This window comes from Pristiophorus japonicus, chromosome 17, assembly GCF_044704955.1.
Source record: "Pristiophorus japonicus isolate sPriJap1 chromosome 17, sPriJap1.hap1, whole genome shotgun sequence".
Classification (NCBI taxonomy): Eukaryota; Metazoa; Chordata; class Chondrichthyes; family Pristiophoridae; genus Pristiophorus; species Pristiophorus japonicus.
The window spans coordinates 72,079,179-72,103,773 of record NC_091993.1 but is presented as its reverse complement, the minus strand read 5'-3'; positions in this window follow the sequence as shown (position 1 = coordinate 72,103,773).

The window sequence follows — 24,595 nt, the reverse complement described above, 5'->3', positions numbered from 1 at the left end:
TCTGTTTTTACCACCAAAGTGGATAACCTCACATTTATCCACATTATACTTCATTTGCCATGCATTTGCCCACTCAGCTAACCTATCCAAGTCACTCTGCAGCCTCATAGCATCCTCCTCGCAACTCACACTGCCACCCAACTTAGTGTCATCCGCAAATTTGGAGATACTACATTTAATCCCCTCGTCTAAATCATTAATGTACAATGTAAACAGCTGGGGCCCCAGCACAGAACCTTGTGGTACCCCAATAGTCACTGCCTGCCATTCTGAAAAGTACCCATTTACTCCTACTCTTTGCTTCCTGTCTGCCAACTAGTTCTCAATCCATGTCAGCACACTACCCCCAATCCCATGTGCTTTAACTTTGCACATTAATCTCTTGTGTGGGACCTTGTCGAAAGCCTTCTGAAAGTCCAAATACACCATATCAACTGGTTCTCCCTTGTCCATTCGACTGGAAACATCTTCAAAAAATTCCAGAAGATTTGTCAAGCATGATTTCCCTTTCACAAATCCATGCTGACTTGGACCTATCATGTCACCTCTTTCCAAATGCGGTGCTATGACATCCTTAATAATTGATTCCATCATTTTACCCACTGCCGATGTCAGGCTGACCGGTCTATAATTCCCTGTTTTCTCTCTCCCTCCTTTTTTAAAAAGTGGGGTTACATTGGCTACCCTCCACTCCATAGGAACTGATCCAGGGTCTATGGAATGTTGGAAAATGACTGTCAATGCATCCGCTATTTCCAAGGCCACCTCCTTAAGTACTCTGGAATGCAGACCATCACGCCCTGGGGATTTATCAGCCTTCAATCCCATCAATTTCCCCAACACAATTTCCCGACTAATAAGGATTTCCCTCAGTTCCTCCTTCTTACTAGACCCTCTGACCCCTTTTATATCCGAAGGTTGTTTGTGTCCTCCTTAGTGAATACCGAACCAAAGTACTTGTTCAATTGGTCTGCCATTTCTTTGTTCCCAGTTATGACTTCCCCTGATTCTGACTTGAGGGGACCTACGTTTGTCTTTACTAACCTTTTTCTCTTTACATATCGCCCTTGCTACAGTGCTGAAATGGCTCTCATCAAAGTCAAAAATGACATCCTTTGTGAGTGTGACAAAGGTAAACTATCCCTCTTCATCCTTCTCAACCTGTCTGCAGTCTTTGATACAGTTGACCACTCCATCCTCCTCCAATGCCTCTCCACCAACATCCAGCTACGTGGGACTGCACTCGCCTGGTTCCATTCTTATGGATGGAGTATAAAAGCAGATAAGTTCTGCTACAACTGTAGAGGGTATTGGTGAGGCCATACCTAGAGTACTGTGTACTGTTTTGGTCTCCGTATTTAAGGAAGAATATATTTGCATTGGAGGATGTTCAGAGAAGGTTCACTAGTTTGATTCCGGAGATGAGGGGGTTGACTTATGAAGATAAGTTGAGTAGGTTGGGCCTATACCCATTGGAGTTCAGAAGAATGAGAGAGGATCGTATCAAAATATATAAGATAATGAGGGGACTTGACAAGGTAGGTGCAGAGAGGATATTTCCACTCATAGGGGAACCTAAAACTCGGGGGCATGGTCTCAGAATAAGGAGCCGCCCATTTAAAACTGAGATGAAGAGGAATTTCTTCTGAGGGTTGTAAATCTGTGGAATTCTCTGCGCCAGAGAGCTGTGGAAGCTGGATCATTGAATATATTTAAGGCGGAGATAGACTTTTGAGCGATAAGGGAATAAAGGGTTAGGGGGAACGGGCAGGAAAGTGGAGCTGAGTCCATGATCGGATCAGCCATGATCTTATTAAATGGCGGAGCAGGCTCAAGGGGTCAAATGGCCTACTCTTGCTCCTATTTCTTATGCTCTTATGTTCTTATCTATCTAATCATAGCCAGAAAATCACCTGCAATGGTTTCTCTTCCCATTTCCGCATCATTACCTCTGGTGTCCCCCAAGGATCTGTCTTTTGCCCCCTCCTATTTCTCATCTATATGCTGCCCCTTGGAGATATCATCCGAAAACACGGAGTCAGTTTCCACGTGTACGCTGACGACACTCAACTCTTCCTCTCCACCACTTCTCTCGACCCCTCCATGGTCTCTACATTGTCAGCTTGCTTGTCCAACATCCAGTACTGGATGAGCAGAAATGTTCTCCAAGTAAATAGTGGGAAGACCAAAGCTATTATCTTTGGTCCCCGCCACAAACTGCGCTCCCTAACCACTGACTCCATCCCTCTCTCTAGCATCAATCTGAGGGTAGACAAGACAGTTCGCAACCTAGGTGTCATATTTAACCCTGAGATGAGTTTCCAGCCACATAACTAAAACCGCCTATTTCCACCTCCGTAACATTGCCCGTCTGCACCCCTGCCTCAGCTCTTCTGCTGCTGAAACCCTCATCCATGCCTTTGTTACCTCTAGACTTGACTACTCCAACTCACTCCTGGCCGGCCTCCCACATTCTACACAACGTAAATTTGAGGTCATCCAAAACTCGGCAGCCTGTGTACTAACTCACATCACGTCACAATCACCCATGACCCACTTGCTTTCTGACCTACATTGGCTCCCGGTTAAACAACGCCTCGATTTCAAAATTCTCATCGTTGTGTACAAATCACTCCATGACCTTGCCCCTCCCTATCTCTGTAATCTTTTTCAACCTCACAACCCCACAAGATGTCTGCGCTCCTCAAATTCTGCCCTCTTGTACATCCCTCATTATAACTGCTCAACCATCGGTGGCCGTGCCTTCAGCTGCCTGGGCCCAAAGCTCTGGAACTCCCTCCCTAAACCTCTCCGCCTCTCTACCTCTCTTTCCTCCTTTAAGATGCTCCTTAAAACCTACCTCTTTAAACAAGCTTTTGGTCATCTGCCTTAATTTCTTCTTCTGTGGCTCGGTGTCAAATTTATCTGTTTTGTCTTGTAACACTGTTGTGAAGCACCTTTTACTACGCTATATAAATAAAAATTATTATTATTATTACCTCTGACAGAACCCTAGAAGCGTATGCTACCGGCCGATGTTTCCCATTATTCTCCTGCAACAGTATCGCACTTAGAACATACGAACATAAGAAATAGGAGCAGGAGTCGGCTATATGGCCCCTCGAGCCTGCTCTGCTATTTAATACAATCATGGCTGATCCGATTATGGACTCGGGTCCACTTTCCTGCCCGCTCTCCATAGCCCCTTATCCCCTTATCCTTTAAGAAACTGTCTATTTCTGTCTTAAATTTATTCAATGTCCCAGCTTCCACAGCTCTCTGAGGCAACGAATTCCACAGATTCACAACCCTCTGGGAGAAGAAATGTCTCCTCATCTCAGTTTTAAATGGGCGGTCCCTTATTGTAAGATTATGTCCCCTAGTTCTAATACCCCCTATCATTGGAAACATCCTCTCTGCATCCACCCTGTCAAGCCCCCTCATAATCTTATACGTTTCGATAAGATCACCTCTCATTCTTCTGAACTCCAATGAGTAGAGGCCCAACCTACTCAACCTTTCCTCATGTCAACCCCCTCATCCCCAGAATCAACCTTGTGAACCTTCTCTGAACTGCCTCCAAAGCAAGTATATCCTTTCGTAAATATGGAAAACAAAACTGCATGCAGTATTCCAGGTGTGGCCTCACCAATACCCTGTACAACTGTAGCAAGACTTCCCTGCTTTTATACTCCATCCCCTTTGCAATAAAGGCAAAGACTTAGACTAGCTTCAGTTGTACCTGCCTCTGGTGAGAAATCTTTCACTGGGTCCATGGCCCCTAATATCGGGGCCAGCTGCAGGTCTCATTTTAGCTGGACAAATGTTTCCTCGCACCGTTTATCCTAGTCCCTTTCCTTAACACCCTTACCAAGGGTAGGCCATAGCCGCACATCCTTCAATAAACTCTCTACAGAACCCGATCAATCCCAGGAATGATCGAATAGCTGGGACCGATCAGGGACATGGCAATTCTTGGACAGTTTTGCCTCATCTATCCCCCGTTCTCCGGGTCTAAGCATTAGTCCCAGAAAATGGACTTCCTCACACCCTATCTGTGCCTTCTTTGGGTTTACTTTAAAACCTGCTTCAGCCAATATTTCCGAGAGCTCTTTAAGCAGCTCTTGGTGCTGCTCCTGTGACTCTGTGATCAGTAACAGGCTGTCCACAAACTGCACTAATCTAGGGGGTGTACTGCTGGAATATTGAGGGACTCTTATTGAACCCTTGTGGCAAACAGGTCCACGTGTACTGCTGTCCCTTAAACACAAAGGCAAACTTGTACTGGTCCTCCAGATGCACCGGTACTGACCAGAACCCATTGGAAATATCCAGAACTGTAAATACTTTGGTCGATGAGGGAATTACTGATAATGTTGGCCATTGCCGTTACCATAGGTTACAGGCTGGAATGTTCCTGTTGAAAATCGACGGTCATTCGCCGCGAGTTGTCGGGCTTCTTTACTGGCCGTACCGGAGAATTAACGTGGGTGGCCACTGTGCTCAACATCCCCTGCTCCACGAGGGAGCGGACTGCATGTTCTAAATCCCTCTCTGCCTCCTCAGGGAAAGAATATTGTTTCTGTGGATGGGACATGGGTTCACCCCCGACCCTTACTCTACTGACCTAACTCTCCCACAATCATGTTTGTACGTGGCAAAGCTTCCTGGGCCCCAGAAATAACTTCTGATACTGTGCTGGAGTTCGGGTCACCAAGGTCTGTAAATGGTAACTCCCAGCAGACGGGACCACCCATGCCTCTCCGTGTCGCGGGGCTATGACCACTGCCTTGTCACCACCCTCTATCCCTCCCCACAGGCAATGGTTGGTCATGTCTACTGCTATCCCGTAGGTCAACACCAAATCTGCCTCCAGAACGCCTACGCTGTCCGAATCCCATTTCATTAACACATATTTGCATTTAGTCTGTAGATGTCATATCAATGATTAGGATTGGATACCGCCCCAGCCACTGTGTTCCCTGTAAATCCTCCCAAGATGTAAGGAGTCCCGCTGGACCATGGGGATGTCATGGGAGAGGGAGAGTGTACTACCATACTCAATGGGAGAGGGAGAGTGTAGACTGTATGCAATGCCCCTGTATCTATCAGATACCTCCCCACCGCCCCCCCTCCCTCCTCACCATAACGTCCACACATAGTCTCCCCAAATCATCGTACCTGAGCAGACACTTGAGCGGTCTAAGTCAGCATGGATTTATGAAAGGGAAATCATGCTTGACGAATCTTCTGGAATTTTTTGAGGATGTAACTAGCATCCTCAAAAGGCTTTTGACAAGGTCCCGCATAAGAGATTGGTGTGCAAAATCAAAGCGCATGGTATTGGGGGTAATGCACTGACGTGGATAGAGAACTGGTTGGCAGACAGGAAGCAGAGAATCAGGATAAACGGGTCCTTTTTAGAATAGCAGGCAGTGTCTAGTGGAGTGCCGCAGGGCTCAGTGCTGGGATCCCAGCTCTTTACAATATACATTAACGATTTAGATGAAGGAACTTAATGTAATATCTCCAAGTTTGCAGATGACACTAAACTGGGTGGCAGTGTGAGCTGTGAGGAGGACGCTAAGAGGCTGCAGGGTGACTTGGACAGGTTAGGTGAGTAGGCAAATGCATGGCAGATGCAGTATAATGTGGATAAATGTGAGGTTATCCATTTTGGGGGCAAAAAAATAAAGGCAGAATATTATCTGAATGGCGGCAGATTAGGAAAAGGGGCGGTGCAACGAGACCTGGGTGCCATGGTTCATCAGTCATTGAAAGTTGACATGCAGGTACAGCAGGCGGTGAAGAAGGCAAATGGTATGTTGGCCTTCATAGCTAGGGGATTTGAGTATAGGAGCAGGGAGGTCTTACTGCAGTTGTACAGGCCTTAGTAAGGCCTCATCTGGAATATTGTGTTCAGCTTTGGTCTCCGAATCTGAGGAAGGACGTTCTTGCTATTGAGGGAGTGCAGCGAAGGTTATCAGACTGATTCCAGGGATGGCTGGACTGTCATATGAGGAGAGACTGGATCAACTGGGCCTTTATTCACTGAAGTTTAGAAGGATGAGAGGGGATCTCATAGAAACATATAAAATTCTGACGGGGCTGGACAGGTTAGAGGCAGGAAGAATATTCCCGATGTTGGGAAAGTCCAGAACCAGGGGACATAGTCTAAGGATAAGGGATAAGCCATTTAGGACTGCGATGAGGAGAAACTTCTTCACTCAGAGAGTTGTTAACCTGTGGAATTCCCTGCCGCAGAGAGTTGTTGATGACAGTTCATTAGATATACTCAAGAAGGAGTTAGATATGGCTTTATAGCTAAGGGGAGCAAGGGGTATGGAGGGAAAGCAGGAAAGGGGTACTGAGGGAATGATCAGCCATGATCTTATTGAATGGCAGTGCAGGCTCTATTGTGTTCCCAACACAGATGAGGCTGCACACTGGGAGGTTAAAGTAACAGTGACCTCAGTCTTTAATAAGGCACTCCAGAGTGAGGAACAGGCCTTAGGGGCCGGCTTATATACAGTGCTCCCAAGGGATGCTGGGATCCCATGGAACTTCAGGGGATGAGCCCCCTGGTGGCAGAACATGGGAGTGCATGCTTTACAGATACACAAGATCACTTCCCCCCCCCCACCCCAAAGTCAAAGTGAAAACGATTTACAAGGTGAGGCAGTCGGGCGCCTTTCTTTCACTGGTGGACCGCCTCGGTACAAATGTCTGTTCTGGTGTGTTGGCTGTGCCCTCGCTGGGCTGGCGTGTTGTTTGCCCTGCAGGGCTGCTAGGTGAGCCTGGCCTTGCTGGGCTGTTGGGTGTGATGGGTTCAATTTCCTGCTCCAGCGTGGTGTCGTTGATCTTTGGGTGTGTGTTGCGCGCTCGAAAAAGGTGGTGTCTGCTGTGGGTTGTTCAGAGCAGTCTGTGAACGCAGCCTCGTTTGGTCCAGGTGCTTTCTGCAAATTTGTCCATTGTCTAGTTTGACGACAAACACCCTATTCCCTTCTTTAGCTATCACCGTGCCCGCGATCCACTTGGGACCATGTCCATAGTTTAGCACATACACAGGGTCATTCAGATTAATTTCTCATGACACAGTGGCGCGACCATCGTTTACATTTTGTTGCTGCCGCCTGCTCTCTATCTGATCATGCAGGTTGGGGTGAACCAGCAAGAGTCTGGTTTTAAGTGCCCTTTTCATGAGTAGCTCAGCCGGGGGCACCCCTGTGAGCGAGTGGGATCTCGTGCGTAGCTGAGCAGGACTCGGGACAGGCGGGTTTGGAGTGAGCCTTCTGTGACTCGTTTAAGGCTCTGTTTGATGGTTTGTACTGCCCGCTCTGCCTGCCCATTGGGGGCTGGTTTAAACGGGGCCGAGGGGACATGTTTGATCCCATTGCGGGTCATGAATTCTTTAAATTCGGCACTGGTGAAACATGGCCCGTTGTCACTGACCATGATGTCAGGCAGGCCATGGGTGGCAAACATGGCCCTCAGGCTTTCAATGGTGGCGGTGGCGGTGCTTCCCGACATTATTTCACATTCGATCCATTTTGAAAATTAATCCACCACCACCAGGAACATTTTATCGAGAAATGGGCCCGCATAGTCGACGTGGATCTTTGACGATGGTCTGGAGGGCCAGGGCCACAAACTTAGTGGTGCCTCACTGGGCGTGTTGCTCAACTGGGCACATACGCTGCATTGCCGTACACAGGACTCTAAGTCAGAGTCGATACCGGGCCACCACACGTGGGATCTGGCTAGCGCTTTCATTATTACTATACCCAGGTGTATGCTGTGCAGATCCCAGACAAACGTCTCCCTGCCCTTTTTTGGTAACACTACGCAAATGGGTTAACCCACAACAGGCAGTCTGCCTGAATAGACAGCTCAGCCTTTCGTCGCTGGAATGGCTTGATTGGCTCTTGCATTTCAACGGGGATCCTGGCCCAGCTCCCAGGCAGTAGACAGTTTTTTACTTGGGACAGCAGAGGATCTTGGCTGGTCCAAGTCCTAATCTGGCGGGCAGTGACAGGTGATTTATCATTTTCAAACGCTTCCATGACCATCAACAAGTCTGCGGGCTGCGCCACCATCAAAAAGTTTGCAGGCTGCGCCATTTCCACCCCCGACTCAGAGCATCCGCACAGTTCTCGGTGCCTGGCCTGTGGCGGATGGTATAGTTATACGCTGATAGCGCGAGGGCCCAACTTTGTATGCGGGCTGAGGCATTAGTATTTATCCTCTTGTTTTCAGCGAACAGGGATGTGAGGAGCTTGTGATCGGTTTCCAGCTCAAATTTGAGGCCAAACAGGTACTGATGCATTTTCTTTACCCCGAACACACATGCTAATGCCTCTTTCTCAATCATGCTGTAGGTCCTCTTGGCCTTAGCCAAGCTCCTGGAAGCATAGGCGACAGGTTGAAACTTCCCCGCAACGTTAGCTTGTTGTAATACACACCCGACTCCATACGACGACGCGTCACATGCTAGCACAAGTCTTTTACACGGGTTATACAATACAAGCAGCTTGTTGGAGCATAAAATGTTTCTGGCTTTCTCAAAAGCAATTACTTGGCTTTTTCCCCATACCCAGTTCTCACCTTTGCGCAATAACACATGTAGGGGCTTTAAAAGCGTGCTTAAGCCCGGTAGGAAGTTACCAAAATAGTTGTGGAGTCCCAGGAATGACCGCAGTTCCATGACGTTCTGTGGCCTGGGCGCGTTCCTGATAGCCTCTGTCTTGGCGTCTGTACACCGAATTACGTCTGCCGCGATTTTTCTCCACAAAAACTCCACTTCTGTTGCCATGAAGACGCATTTCGACCTCTTCAGCCGCAGCCCTACGTGATCCAGTCGCTGGAGAACCTCCTCCAGGTTTTGTAGGTGCTCGGCGGTGTCCCGACCCGTGACCAATATGTCGTCCTGAAAGACCACCGTGTGTGGTACCGACTTGAGTAGGCTCTCCATGTTTCTCTGGAAGATCGCTGCAGCTGACCGAATTCCAAACGGGCATCTGTTGTATATGAACAGTCCCTTGTGTGTGTTGATGCAGGTGAGGCCCTTCGAAGACTTCTCCAGCTCCTGCGTCATGTACGCCAAAGTCAGGTCGAGCTTGGTGAACGTGTTGCCTCCTGCCAGCATCACAAATACGTCGTCTGCCTTAGGTAGCGGGTATTGGTCCTGTAGCGAGAAACAATTAATAGTTACTTTATAGTCGCCGCAAATCCTGACCGTGCCATCACTTTTGAGTACTGGAACTTTTGGGCTGGCCCACTCGCTGAATTCCACTGGGGAGATGATGCCCTCGGGTTGCAGCCTGTCCAGCTCGATTTCCACTCTCTCCCTCATCATGTGAGGTACCGCTCGCGCCTTGTGGTGAATGGGTCGTACCTCTAGGACCAAGTGGATCCGCACCTTCGCCCCGGAAAAGTTTCCAATGCCTGGCTCAAAAAGGGAAGGAAATTTGTTAAGAACCTGGGTACATGAGGCCTCATCGACATGTGATAGCGCTCGGATGTCATTACAGTTCCAGCGCATTTTGCCCAGCTAGCTCCTTCCAAGCAGTGTGAGGCCATCGCCCGGGACAATCCAGAGTGGCAGTTCGTGCACTGTGCCATCGTAGGTGACCTTGACCATGGCGCTGCCCAGGACAGTGATAAGCTCGTTGGTGTACTTTACTCACTTTCGTGTGGATGGGGCTCAGGGCTGGTCTGAATGCCTTGTTGCACCACAGTCTCTCAAACATCTTTTTACTCATGATGGATTGGCCAGCGCCAGTGTCCAGTTCCATGGCTACAGGTAAGCCATTCAATTTTATGTTTAGCATTATAGGTGACATTTTGTTAAAAATGTGTGCACCCCGTATACTTCAGCATCTGCCTCCTCTCTCTGAGGCTCGAAATTGCTTTGATCCACCATGGACCGATCTTCCTCTGCCACATGGTGGTTAGTAGGTTTTGCAGAGCTTGCAGCTCATTAGAGGTGCCCCATTGTTCCACAGCTCTTGTAAACATACCATTTGAAGCGGTATAAATAGGCTGAATGGAAGCCTCCACACCGCCAACAAGGTGTGAATTGCCTATCATTCATCCTTTGTTGGGGACTCTGAGTCATCCGGGTCACTTGAGGCCTGCTGGCAGTTGCAGACTCGTGGGTTCTGCTCTGTACATTTCTGCTTGCAAACACAGTTCCAGTTAATTTATGAACATTGCTAGCACTTGTGTGCTGAGAGATTTGTTTGGTGTTATCACTGGTGGACATAAACGCCTGTGCTATCGCAATGGCCTTACTGAGGGTCGGTATCTCTACAGTCAAAAGTTTTGGTAGGATGGTCTCGTGGCCAATGCCCAGTACAAAAAAGTCTCTGAACATTTGCTCCAATTGTCCTGCAAGTCGCCTTAGCTCGGTGACGTAGCTCGCCACTTCCTGACCTTCAGATCGCTGGCACGTGTAGAACCGATACCTCGCCATCAGCACGCTTTCCCTCGGGTTAAGATGCTCCCGAACCAGTGTACACAGCTCCTCATACAACTTATCTGTGGGTTTCACCAGAGCCAGAAGATTCTTCATGAGGCTGTAGGTCGGTGCCCGGTGTCCAGCAGACTGTGAGGAGGACCGCTCTCCTTTTTGCAGCGCTTCCTTCTCCGTCCAGCTCATTGGCTACCAAGTACTGGCCTAGCCGTTCGACATAGGCTTCCCAGTCCTCACCCTCCGAGAACTTCTCCAGGATGCCCACAGTTTGCTGCATCTTTGCGTTGGATTCGTATTCTCATCGCCAGTTATTGTGTTCCTAACATAGATGAGGCTGCACACAGGGAGGTTAAAGTAACAGTGACCTCAGTCTTTAATAAGGCGCTCCAGAGTGAGGAACAGGCCATAGGGGCCAGCTTATGTACAGTGCTCCCAAGGGATGCTGGGATCCCTTAGGACTTCAGGGGATGAGCCCCCCGGTGGCGGAACATGGGAGTGCATGCTTGACAGATACACAACAGGCGAAAAAAAGCTTTGGCAAGCCTCAGATCCTCGGTATTGTCGGAAACGATGAATTCCTGTTCCCATTGCCCAAGCCCATCCGCCCCCACAGCCAGTGGATCCTCGGTATTGTCGGGAACGATGAATTCCCCTGCCCACTGCCCGGGCCCATCCGCCCTCACAGCCGGTGGATCCTCGGTATTGTCGGGAACAATGAATTCCCCTGCCCATTGCCCGGGCCCATCCGCCCCCACAGCTGGTGGATGATACCGTCTCTGGGTCACTGGATTCATTGGTGGAGGACGCCAATCCCTGGGATCCCCATATTCTGCCCCTCTGTCACCCGAGGGGTCGTATTATATCTCACCTACTTCCTCTTCATCCTGCTGACCTTCTGCCGTTTAGGCCACGGCACTCACTATGCCCCGCTGGACCTTCAACTGTTCTTCCAGTTCCTTAATTACTGATCTACCCTGAGTGTGATTGCTCTGTGTCGCCCTGTCTCCCTTTAATTGTTGCTGAGCCACTCGATAGGTTGCCTTTAAATCCTCAGCTGCCTTTTCTGCAACATCAGTGTGTCCCCTTTGATCAGCTTCTTTCACGGACCACACATCGCACGGATTTGGTTATTAACGCACTGGTTGTCTAAGGATTGCGTTCTACTGCACCACCTTTCATTTTCTCATTCACAGTCCTCTTCTAACTGTTTCTTTCCTGCTCTTTCCTCCTCCAGTTCCTTCATGAACCGACTGACTACAGCTTGGCGATCGCTAGTCTTCTTTCTTAACTCCGCTAACCCCCTGTGTAATTCAGCATTTGCGCATTCATTTCTTCTGTTCTGTCCCTGTAAGGCCATCAGCCAAACAGCCTTTTCTATTCTCGACTTATACATGGATCCCTTCATCCACTCGTCTGCCTCTTTAACTGGGTCATCCACTTCAAGGATGAACCTAGCCCACCCCTCCTTAAGAGGTACCTTCCCTGCCACATATTTGGTCACCATTTCCCCCATGGTTTTGCCTTCCATTATTTTGCCAGTGTCCCTGTTCGGGCGCCAAATCTGTAGGATGATGGTTTCTTCCCGGATTAATTTGTCGCGGGCAAGAACAATTAGTTAACACTTCTCAGAGTTCGACTCTGGAAAAAAATGACAAGACACCAATAAGTATAGTTCCCACTGTGCGTGGCAGTCTTCACTGAGTCTGATCATCTTGTTATCAACATTACACCTACCATTCTGTCCCTTGAGCTGCTAGGCTACGTTATAGTTACCGGTTCCTCAGTTCCCTGCATGCTCACGATCGTCCCAGTGGTCCGCTGACGTGTGGTGATGTGCATCTTCTGATGACTGACTGGGTCACCCCTCCTCGATGGCAGCCGTGTTCCCACTGGTCTTTACTGAGACTCTGCCTCAGTTTCCCTGCTCACTCACCATCGACCCGGTGGTCTGACGGATTCGTGGAGCACAACTTCTGATGGCCGATCACGTCACCTTTCTGATGCACTGCAGCCTCCTGTCCCTTGTCGCATATGTGTTTTATCCTCTGCCTTTTCTCAGGGGTTGTTTCCATGGCTCCCTGTCGCTCATTGAATCCTTCCTTTGATCCATCGATGATCTATCGTCTTTGTGAGCACACATTTAGCACTTCAGAACCTGACCTATGGTCTCGCCTAGCTACAAAGATTTGGTCAGTATCAGTGTTTACATGTCCACAAAAGGTTGAGTATCATTTCCATTGTGTTTGGGTTTCTCTACAGATTGACATTACGCATCTTAAACAGGAGTCTCCAAGGTTCTTACATCTTACATCATCATTGGCAGTCCCTCGAAACGAGGATGACTTGCTTCCATGTCAAAGAAAAGGATGTTCACAGGTGTTTCGACTGAAGAACCCAAACTATATCCTCAAGGGTGGAAGATGCCTGTGCGTGTTCGTTTTAACACGTGGTGGCCGTTGTACACCAGCCACCACACGGGCTTGACAGAGCTCGGTCTTAGTCCAGTGGCAAGGATTACCCAAGACAACTGGAGACCTGCTCTGCTGCACGGACCAAGCGTGCACACATATCGCAGTGTGGGCTGGCCTGTGCTGCCCCGGGCCCCTGGCCCCGAACTCACGCCTCCCCTGGGCCTCGATCACATCCCTCCAGTCTCTTGCTGCTCCTGATGTATTTGCCCACGCTCCAATCACCGATCTGGACCTTGCTGACGTCACTCTTCGCTGCTGCTGCCCTCCTGCACCAGCTCACACTGTACCTTGTAGTGGCATGCCTCCACACTGCTTCTTTTATGGCCCCTCACACCCTCCCTCCCTCTCAATCACACACCCTCCCTCCCACACACTCACACACCCACACAAACTCCCTCCCACTCACACCTACGCACCCTCCCTCCCTCACACCCTCCCTCCCACTCACACCCTCCCTCCCACTCACACCCTCCCTCCCACTCACACCCACCCTCCCACTCACACCCACCCTCCCACTCACACCCTCCCTCCCACTCACACACTCACACACTCCCCCTCACACACACACACCCACACAAACTCCCTCCCACTCACACACTCACACCCTCCCTCCCACTCACACCCTCCCTCCCTCCCACTCACACCCACCCTCCCACTCACAACCACACACTCTCCCTCCCACTCACACCCACCCACCCACTCACACCCACACACTCTCCCTCCCACTCACACCCTCCCTCCCTCCCACTCACACCCACACACTCTCCCACCCACTCACACCCACACACTCTCCCTCCCACTCACACCCTCCCTCCCACTCACACACTCACACCCTCCCTCCCACTCACACACATTTACATCTTGCAGGAAGTCAGTATTTACAGCTTTCATGTTTTAAGCATTTTATACAGAATGTTTAAATAGGTTAATCACATAGTTCGGATTCCTGGGCCTTACACTGGGTTTTCAAGCCCTACACTACCACAGAGGGCTGTGAACACTCAGTTAATGAGTATATTCAAGACAAAGATTGATAGATTTTAGGACACTAAGGGAATCAACGGATTTAGGGATAGGGTGGGAAAGTGGAGTTGAGGTAGTAGATTAGCCATGATCTTTTTCAATTGAAATGCTGGAGGGGTCATATGGCCTACTTCTACTCCTATTACATATCAACAGAAAATAATTACCTCTTGCCCCATAATCAGCCTGGGATCCCAATTGCAATCCCTTGATCCCATTGGAAAGTATGTATGTGGGGTACACATGCAAGGTAAGAATAGGGCTCAGCTATGATGTCCCCTGACAGTTAAATAACTTTCTGGCACTCATTATCTAGCCTTGTATATGAATAATGGTTGCTTGGTTGATGCATCAGATAGCTGTTACAACCCAGCAAAGATGAGGAGAGTGGGGGAAGGGGGTGGGAGTGGAAGAAGAAAAATAAAAAATGCTGGCCTTGCCAGCGACACCAACATTCCAGGAATTAATATAAAAATAACCTGATTATAGGGCATCCTGGGTTAACAACAGAAGATGGTCCAGGCACTTGCATTTATAAAGGGCCTTTAAAGTAGTAAAACATCCCAAGGTGCTTCATAGGAGCGTTATCAGATAAAATTTGACACAGAGCCCCATAAGGACAGCTGTCCAGAAGGTTGGTTAAGGAGCAACTTAAAGGAGGAGATTGAGGTATGGGCTTAGGGAGAGAATCCCAAAGCTTAGGGCCTAGGCAACTGGAGGCACAGCCGCCAATGGTGGAATAAGGGAAATCGGGATGTACAAGAGGTCAGAACGCTGACTTTTGTCAGTAAGGACTAACCAGTGGACACAACTCTTTGAGTACTGACTGTCGGCGTGTAATGCTAATGATTGGCCTGTACGTATGTTGCATTTCCCAGTTCCTGGGACACTCAGGATAGTGAGCGAAAAGACACATCCCTTTATACGCAGGTTGTAAAGGACTTAACGCTCACCCAAATCTACTTGCTCATGTAAATTTGCTGAGTTCTCCACTCCAAATCAGTCCTGACATTAAGGGGCCAATTATAGAACTAGGCACCAGACAACCTGCCAAAAGTGACACAGGCTGGCAACAAGCTGCCTCCCAGTCTCCTCTCTGCCCAGAGACAACAGAGCAGTGTGCAGGACTCCCAGTGCTGGGTACTGTTTGAAGGAAATGGTGAAACGGCTCTCCGTTAACATTAAAAATTAAGTTTGCAAAGTGTAGCTACTTCAAGGACCAGGGTGCCTCTTGCATTGCATTGTTTATTGCTTTGTAAGTTTTTATTAACTGTTTGTAACTCCGGTTTGTTGTTACACTGTGATTTTGAAATTTGCCATTTTTGCTCTTCAAGGCCACAGTACTGACTCGGGCCCAGATCTGCCCCCAGTATTTTCACACTGTGTTGATTTTTCTCCTTTCCTCTTCTGGCACTGACGCCTGCTGCGATACGGTTCCAAGTGGAATCAGTAATCCTCTGCCACTGCCCTCATGCCCATTCTTCATGGGTGAGCCCAGTCAGCGAATGTCAGCAGGCTATTTGACTGTGAGGAGGGCAGGACAACCAGATCTGGTGTTGTCCTTACCTGGCGTCTGTACATGTGACCTTGCCAGCCGGTGCTCACTGTCGAGCGAGAAGCAAACTCTGTTACCACCTTCAGCAGACGACGAGGGAAGGGGAAGAATCATCTTTGAAACGCAGCAGCACATTAGCTATCATTGAAAAGGAGCGTTTCCTACATTACATCGGTGACTACACTTCAAAACTACTTCATTGGTTGTAAAACGTTTTCGGACATCCTGAGGTTGTGAAAGGCATTGTGTAAATACAAGTTCTTTCTTTCAATAAAAACAGAACATGCTGGAAATCTCAGCGGGTCAGGCAGCATCTGTGGAGAGAGAAACAGAGTTAACATTTCAGGTCGATGACCCTTCCTCGGATGCTGCCTGACTCGCTGAGGTTTCCAGCATTTTCTGTTTTTATTTCAGATTCCAGCATCTGTAGTATTTTGCTTTTGCATTAGTTCTTGCTTTCAATATCTTTTTGCTGAGCTGAAACTACTAAGATTTTCCTGCTGTGGGACTGACGGGTGTCTTCGTTTCACAGCAATGATTAAATCTACGTTCAACTATCTTGGGGTTTGCATTTGGAATCTGCAATGACAGATACAATTACATTTGAAGCTCATGACACGGTTTGTAACTCTAGCCTGATGTCAAGTCAACCCTATCCACAGTAGTGGTGGCAACCCTAGGAGTGAGTGTATCAGCCATCATGTATGTGTTCCCATGTTCTGAGACAAGCTCTCTGTGATATATTCACAGAGCACAAGCATACACAGCTTCCTACATGGCAGGCAGCTCTCTCGGAAGCCTCCGGAAATCTGCCTGGTTCTGTTTAATGATTAACTCTGCAATTGCAGTACACAATACGTCCACATCCATAGTGTAAGCTTACAGACATTACACTTCTCCCTCCTTAATGAAGAAGTTATTATAACAAACATCATATATAACTTTCATGTTTATACATAACACAGGATATAAACTTATTTTTTTTCCATATTTACAAATTTAACTTTACCACTTGTTTTCTGTTTCGAAGAGGATACCTTCGCTCTCGAACAGAACCTTCCAAACATGGTGTTGAATCTAAACTCATTCGAGGCTCATCCTGAGGAACATTTTCCTCCACGGAATTTCCTTGATTTTCATTTGAACTCACTCTAACTTCAGGCTCTATGTTTTCCTGACTCGGACTCAGACTTTCAATCTAATTCTCTCTTGGATTTGTTTCCAGTACATTAGATTTAGGATTTGCTCCTGGTGTATCAAAACTATCTGATGAGTCAGAAATAATTGAATTGTTCCCACCTTCAACTCCTTCCATGTCTGTATGTAAAATATGATCAATATGAACAAACCTAACCTGTCCATTATCAAACATCTTTACCAAATATGTGTGAGGACCACATATCTTCACCACTCCTCCTGGTAACCACTTTAACCATTTATGGTGATGGTTCTTCACTCTCACCTTCTGGTTTAATTTCACACTTCTCTCTTTTACTCTACCTCTATCATGATTCTCTTTCTGTCTTAATTGTGTCTCTTCTACGGACTGTGCCAAATTTGGTTTTAACAACGAGAATCTGGTTCGTGGCTGTCGTTTGAGAAACAACTCTGCTGGTGTTCTACCAATAGTTGTATGAGGAGTATTTCGATATGTAATCAAAAAATTAGCCAATTTGTGATCTAATGACAACTGTCGTTTCCTTGGATTTGAATCTAACATTTGTTTTATGAGGGCAGGTTTTACAATTTGTACAGTGCGCTCTGCTGCACCATTCGAAGCAGGATGGTATGGTGGAACCTTGGTATGTTTCACACCATTTTTGCTCGTGAATTGTGCAAATTCTTCTGAACGAAATTGTGGTCCATTATCCGAAACAATCTCTTCAGGGAGGCCAAATGAAGAAAATAATTTTCGCAAAATGTCCAATGTTTTACTTATTGTTATTTTCCACATTGGAAACACCTCAACCCACTTCGAATGGCTATCAATCACAATGAACAATTGTTGTCTTTCTAACTCAGCAAAATCAATATGTAGCCTTTGCCACACCCTGGGAGGCCATTTCCATGGCTGTAATGGTACTGGTGGTGGTTGCTTGGTTACCGATTGACATGTCGTACACTGACTCACGATGTACTCTATATCTTTATCAAGACCTGGCCACCATAAATAACTGTGTGCAAAACTCTTGGTCAAGCACATTCCCAGGTGCTGGTCATGGAGGTCTCCTAATAATTTGAATTTATTTGGTATAACCACTCTTGCACCCCACATGATACAATCTTTATCGAATGATAATTCATTCCTATGAATGAAGAATGGATGTGTATCTTTGTCTGTTACCTGGTTTGGCCATCCATTTGCAATATAATTATACACCTTTGACATCACTGGGTCAAGTTTGGTTGCTCTACCAATCTCTTCAGCTGTGACTGGCAGTTCATCAATGTATGAAAAATAAAACACTTCTTCCCTAACTTGTGATGGAGAAGGCAATCTAGACATTGCATCAGCATTACTGTGATCAGCTGATCGTCTGTATTCAATATCATATGTATTTGCTGACAAAATCAAAGCCCATCTCTGCATTCGGGCTGCAGCTAATGTTGGAACCGGGGACTTTGGATGGAGGATTGCTGTTAGGGGCTTATAGAAAACATAGAAACATAGAAAATAGGTGCAGGAGTAGGCCATTTGGCCCTTCGAGCCTTCACCACCATTCAATAAGATCATGGCTGATCATCCCTTCAGTACCCCTTTCCTGCTTTCTCTCCATACCCTTGATCCCCTTAACCGTAAGGGCCATATCTAACTCCCTCTTGTATATATCCAATGAACTGGCATCAATAACTCTCTGCGGCAGGGAATTCCACTGGTCAACAACTCTCTGAGTGGAGAAGTTTCTCCTCATCTCAGTCCTAAATGGCCCACCTCTTATCCTAAGACTATGTCAACTGGTTCTGGACTTTCCCAACATCGAGAACATTCTTCCTGCATCTAATCTGTCCAGTCCCGTCAGAATCTTATATGTTTCTATGAGATCCCCTCTCATGCTTCTAAATGCCAGTGAATAAAGGCCCAGTTGATCCAGTCTCTCCTCATATGACAGCCCAGCCATCCCTGGAATCAGTTTGGTGAACCTTCGCTGCACTCCCTCAATAGCAAGAACGTCCTTCCTCAGACTAGGAGACCAAAACTGAACACAATATTCCAGACGAGGCCTCACTAAGGCCCTATACAACTGCAGTAAGACCTCCCAGCTCCTATATTCAAATCCCCTAGTTATGAAGGCCAACATACCATAAGCCTTCTTTACCACCTGCTGTACCTGCGTGCCCACTTTCATTGACTGATGAACCCGGTCTCATTGCAACTCCCCTTTTTCTAGTCTGCCACCATTCAAATAATATTCTGCCTTTGTGTTTTTGCCCCCAAAATGGATAACTTCACATTTATCCACATTATACTGCATCTGCCATGTATTTGTCCACTCACCTAATCTGTCCAAGTCACCCTGCAGCCTCTTAGCATCCTCCTCACAGCTCACACTGCCACCCAGTTTAGTGTCATCCGCAAACTTGGAGATATTACACTCTATTCCTTCATCCAAATCGTTAATGTATATTGTAAAGAGCTGGGGTCCCAACACTGAGCCCTGCGGCACCCCACTAGTAACTGCCTGCCATTCTGAAAAGGACCCCTTTATCCTGACTCTCTGCTTCCTGTTTGCCAACCAGTTCTCTGTTAACGTCAGTACATTATCCCCAATACCATGCGCTTTGATCTTGTACACCAATCTCTTGTGTGGGACCTTGTCAAAAGCCTTTTGAAAGTCCAAATACACCACATCCACTGGATCTCCACTGTCCACTCTACTAGTTACATCCTCAAAAAATTCCAGAAGATTTGTCAAGCATGATTTCCCTTTCATAAATCCATGCTGACTCGGTCCGATCCTGTCACTGCTTTCCAAATGGGCTGCTATTTCATCTTTAATGATTGATTCCAACTTTTTCCCCACTACTGATGCCAGGCTAACCGGTCTATAATTATCCGCTTTCTCTCTCCCTCCTTTTTTAAAACGTGGCATTACATTAGCTACCCTCCAGTCCATAGGAACTGATCCAGAGTCGATAGACTGTTGGAAAATGATCACCAATGCATCCACTTTTCGAGGGCAACTTCCTTAAGTACTCTGGGATGCAGACTATCAGGACCCGGGGATTTATCGGCCTTTAATCCCATCAATTTCCCTAACACAATTTCCCGCCTAGTAAGGATATCTTTCAGTTCCTCATTCTCACTAGACCCATTGTCTCCACTGACCCACTGTCCCCCAGTATATTTGGAAGGTTATTTGTATCTTCCTTTGTGAAGACAGAACCGAAGTATTGACTCAATTGGTCTCGCATTTCTTTTTTCCCCATTATAAATTCACCTGAATCCGACTGCAAGGGACCTACGTTTGTCTTTACTAATCTTTTTCTCTTCACATATTTATAGAAACTTTTGCAGTCAGTTTTTATGTTCCCTGCAAGCTTCCTCTCGTACTCTATTTTCCCCCTCTTAATTAAACCCTTAGCCCTCCTCTGTTGAATTCTAAATTTCTCCCAGTCCTCAGGTTTGTTGCTTTTTCTAGCCAATTTATATGCCTTTTCCTTGGTGTTAACACTATCCTAAATTTCCCTTGTCAGCCATGGTTGAGCCACCTTCTCAGTTTTATTTTTACTCCAGACAGGGATGTACAATTGCTGAAGTTCATCCGAGTGATCTTTAAATGTTTGCCATTGCCTATCCACCGTCAACCGTTTAAATATCCTCTGCCAGTCGATTCTAGCCAATTCACACCTTATACCATCGAAGTTACCTTTCCTTAAGTTCAGGACCCTAGTTGCGGAATTAACTTTGTCACTCTCCATCTTAATAAGGAATTCTACCCTATTATGGTCACTTTTCCCCAAAGGGCCTCGCACAACAAGATTGCTAATTGATCCCTTCTCATTACACATCACCCAGTCTAGGATGGCCAGCTCCCTGATTGGTTCCTTGACATATTGGTCTAGAAAACCATCCCTAATACACTCCAGGAACCATCCCTAATACACCCTGCATTGCTACCAGTTAGGTTAGCTCAATCTATATGTAGATTAAAGTCACCCATGATTACTACTGTACCTTTATTGCACACATCCCTTATTTCTTGTTTGATGCTGTCCCCAACCTCACTACTACTATTTGGTGGTCTATACACAACACACACTAGCGTTTTCTGCCCTTTGGAATTCCGCAGCTCCACCCATACCGATTCCGCATCACCCAGGCTAATGTCCTTCCTTACAATTGCATTGATTTCCTCTTTAACCAGCAATGCCACCCCGCCTTCTTTTCTTTTCTGTCTATCCTTCCTAAATGCTGAATACTCTTGGATTTTGAGTTCCCAGCCTTGGTCACCCTGGAGCCATGTCTCCGTGATGCCAATCACATCATATCTGTTAACGGCTATCTGTGCAGTTAATTCATCCACCTTATTCCGAATACTCCTCGCATTGAGGCACAGAGCCTTCAGGTTTGTCTTTTTAACACACTTTGCCCCTTTTGAATCTTGCTGTAATGTGGCACATTTTGCTTTTTGCCTTGGGTTTCTCTGCCCTCCACTTTTACTATTCTCCTTTCTATCTTACGCTTCTGCCCCCCTTCTATTTCCCTCTGTCTCCCTACATAGGTTCCCATCCCCCTGCCATATTAGTTTAACTCCTCCCCAACAGCACTAGCAAACACTCCCCCTAGGACATTGGTTCCGATCCTGCCCAGGTGCAGATCATCCGGTTTGTACAGGTCCCACCTCTCCCTGAACCGGTTCCAATGTCCCAGGAATTTGAATCTCTCCTTTTTGCACCATTTCTCAAGCCACGTATTCTTCTGAACTATCCTGCGATTCCTACTCTGACTAGCACGTGGCACTGGTAGCAATCCTGAGATTACTACTTTTGAGGTCCTACTTTTTAATTTAACTCCTTGCTCCCTAAATTCGTCTCGTAAGACCTCATCCCGTTTTTTACCTATATCGTTGTGCATCACGACAACTGGCTGTTCACCCTCCCTTTTCAGAATGTCCTGCACCCACTCCGAGACATCCTTGACCCTTGCACCAGGGAGGCAACATACCATCCTGGAGTCTCGGTTGCGGCCGCAGAAACGCCTATCTATTTCCCTTACAATTGAATCACCTATCACTATCGCTCTCCCATTCTTTTCCCTGCCCTCCGAGGCAGCAGAGCCAGCCACGGTGCCATGAACTTGGCTGCAGTTGCTCTCTCCTGATGAGTCAACCCCTCAACAGTACCCACAGCGGTGTATCTGTTTTGCAGGGGGATGACCGCAGGGGACCCCTGCACTACCTTCCCTGCACTGCACTTCCTGTTGGTCATCCATTCCCTATCTGGCTGTGGACCCTTTACCTGCGGTAAGACCAACTAACTAAACGTGCTATTTACGTCAATTTCAGCATCGTGCATGCTCCAGAGTGAATCCACCCGCAGCTCCAGCTCTGCAACGATGGTAAACTTATGACCATACAAGTATTTGTGAAACTTCTTGACCCCAAAAATTAATGCCAAAACTTCCCTTTCAATTTGCGCATAATTACTCTCACTGGCACTGAGAGTGCGTGAAGCAAAAGCAATTGGTCTCTCTTCCCCACTACTTAATACATGAGAGATCACTGCCCCAACTCCATATGGAGAGGCATCACATGCTAGCTTAATCTCCTTAGATATGTCATAGTGAACTAACATGGTGCTCTCTACTAATTTGCTTTTACACTCCTTGAATGCTGTATCGCATTCTTTTTACCACTTCCAATGCACCTGTTTTTTCAAAAATTCATTCAGTGGATGTAATACTGTAGCCAAATTTGGTAGGAACTTCCCATAATAGTTCAAAAGACCCAAGAATGAACGAAGTTCAGTGACATTCCTGGGAGTGGGTGCATTTCTAATTGCATCCAATTTTTCCATGTTTGGATGTAAACCATCTTTGTCAACTCTGTACCCTAAGTACTCCACTGAGTTTTTTAATAACTCACACTTACGAGCAGACACTCGTACTCTGTGCTTCTCTAGCCGTTTGAGGACTTCATTCAATATGTTATTATGAATTTGCCTATTTGGTGCTGAAATTAGTATGTCATCCAAATAACATACTACCCCTTCAATACCTTGCAAAATCTGGTTCATCACCCCTTGGAATATGGCGGAAGACACTCCAAACGATAGCCTATTAAATTGATATAGGCCTAGATGAGTATTTATAGTCAAACATGACTTGGACTCCTCATCTAGTTCAAGCTGTAAGTAGGCATTCGTAAGATCCAGTTTTGAGAAGATCTGACCACCTGTCAGTGTTGTGAACAAATCTTCTATATTCGGTAATGTATTGGGGACATTACCCTCTAGAACCTGGTTTACGGTTACTTTATAATCACCACACAATCTTACCTTACCATCGGACTTAGGTAAGCAACTATGGGTGTAGCCCAATTACATCGATCTATCTTACAAATAATGTTCTCAGTCTCAAGTCTTTTGAGTTCTTACTCAACTTTCTCCTTGAGTGCATATGGTACGTCCTTCTGTACCCTGACATCGCCTTGAAGCCTTGGATCGGACTGCCCGTTTCGCAGAACACCTTCGGATACTTCTTGATAACCTCATCCGTTGATAAAAATCTCGCTTCCACACAGAAAATCTTACTCCAATCCAGCTTCAGTGAGCTCAACCAATTTCTTCCTAGTAAGGCAGGCTTGTCTCCTTTCACTACTATTAGAGGCAAGTTCTGAAATTGATCCTTATATTTCACCAGTACGGTGATACAACTTACCACAGGAATTTTCTCTCCCGAGTAGCCTCGCAGCTCTATCTTGGATTTCTCCAGTTGGAAATCACGCAATTTGTCGGAGTTCAGCGACTCCGGTACTGCACTCACGGATGCACCCGTGTCAATTTCCATTGGTTTCTTGAATCCCGCAACATCTATGTGGATTTTGATGCTTTCCGAATCGCTATCCGTTAACCTCGTGCTCCTGATGACGTGTAACTCTAACATCTCCTCGTCCTGTTATTGTTCTTCCATGCTATGTAGTCTCTTGGGATTTTTACTCAAAGCTTTGAACGCTGGACTCATAGCTTTGGAAGCTGCTTTACCCTTCAGTCGACATGCCTTCGCAAGATGCCCAGTCTTCCTGCAGAAGAAACACTCTGCTTTCACGTATGAACAACTTTTAGCAATGTGTTGTCCCAGGCACCTATAGCATGACTTCGACGCTCTGTTAGAATTTCCAGTTTCTTTTACCACCGTCTTTTACCTTGAACCTGCAGGTGATTTACCTCGGTTGACTGACGACCGTAATTATTATTTAATTCTCGGGAATATTGTTCGGCCATGCCCGTCGACCTCGCTGTCTGACAAGCAATCTCAAAAGTCAAGACATCCGTCATCAATAACTTCCTTCTGATCGCATCATTTTTCACCCCACAAAGAAAACGATCCCGTAATGCTTGGTTTTGAAAGTTTTCAAAATTACAGTGCATCGATAGCTTTTTTAATACTACGATGTAATCACTGATACTTTCATCAACCTTTTGATTCTGAATCCCGAAACGATAGCTTTCAATAATTTCTAATGGTTTGGGGTTATAGTGCTGCTCCAGCTTCGTTAAAATCTTTTTAAGCATTGTGTCCTTTGGCTCGTCAGGCACAAGCCGATTTACAAGGGTTTCGTATAATGCCGGACCCGCCTCCGATAAGAAGATCGCTTTCTTATGTTCCAACACAGCCTGCATTGTCTGGAACCTCGATTATGTTATTTGCAGTGAAATACATTTCTAGCCGATCCACATACGCTTTAAACGTTCCCGGTCGTGTCTATATTCCACCAAATGTCCGATTACACCTGCCATTTTAATCTCTAGCTGTTCACATCATGTGCTGTATTTTACCTCGGATTTTGTAGCTTTTTTCCAAAGACAGAAACTTCCAAAATCTCTCTGTCGGCTGGCTGAATCCTTCACCAA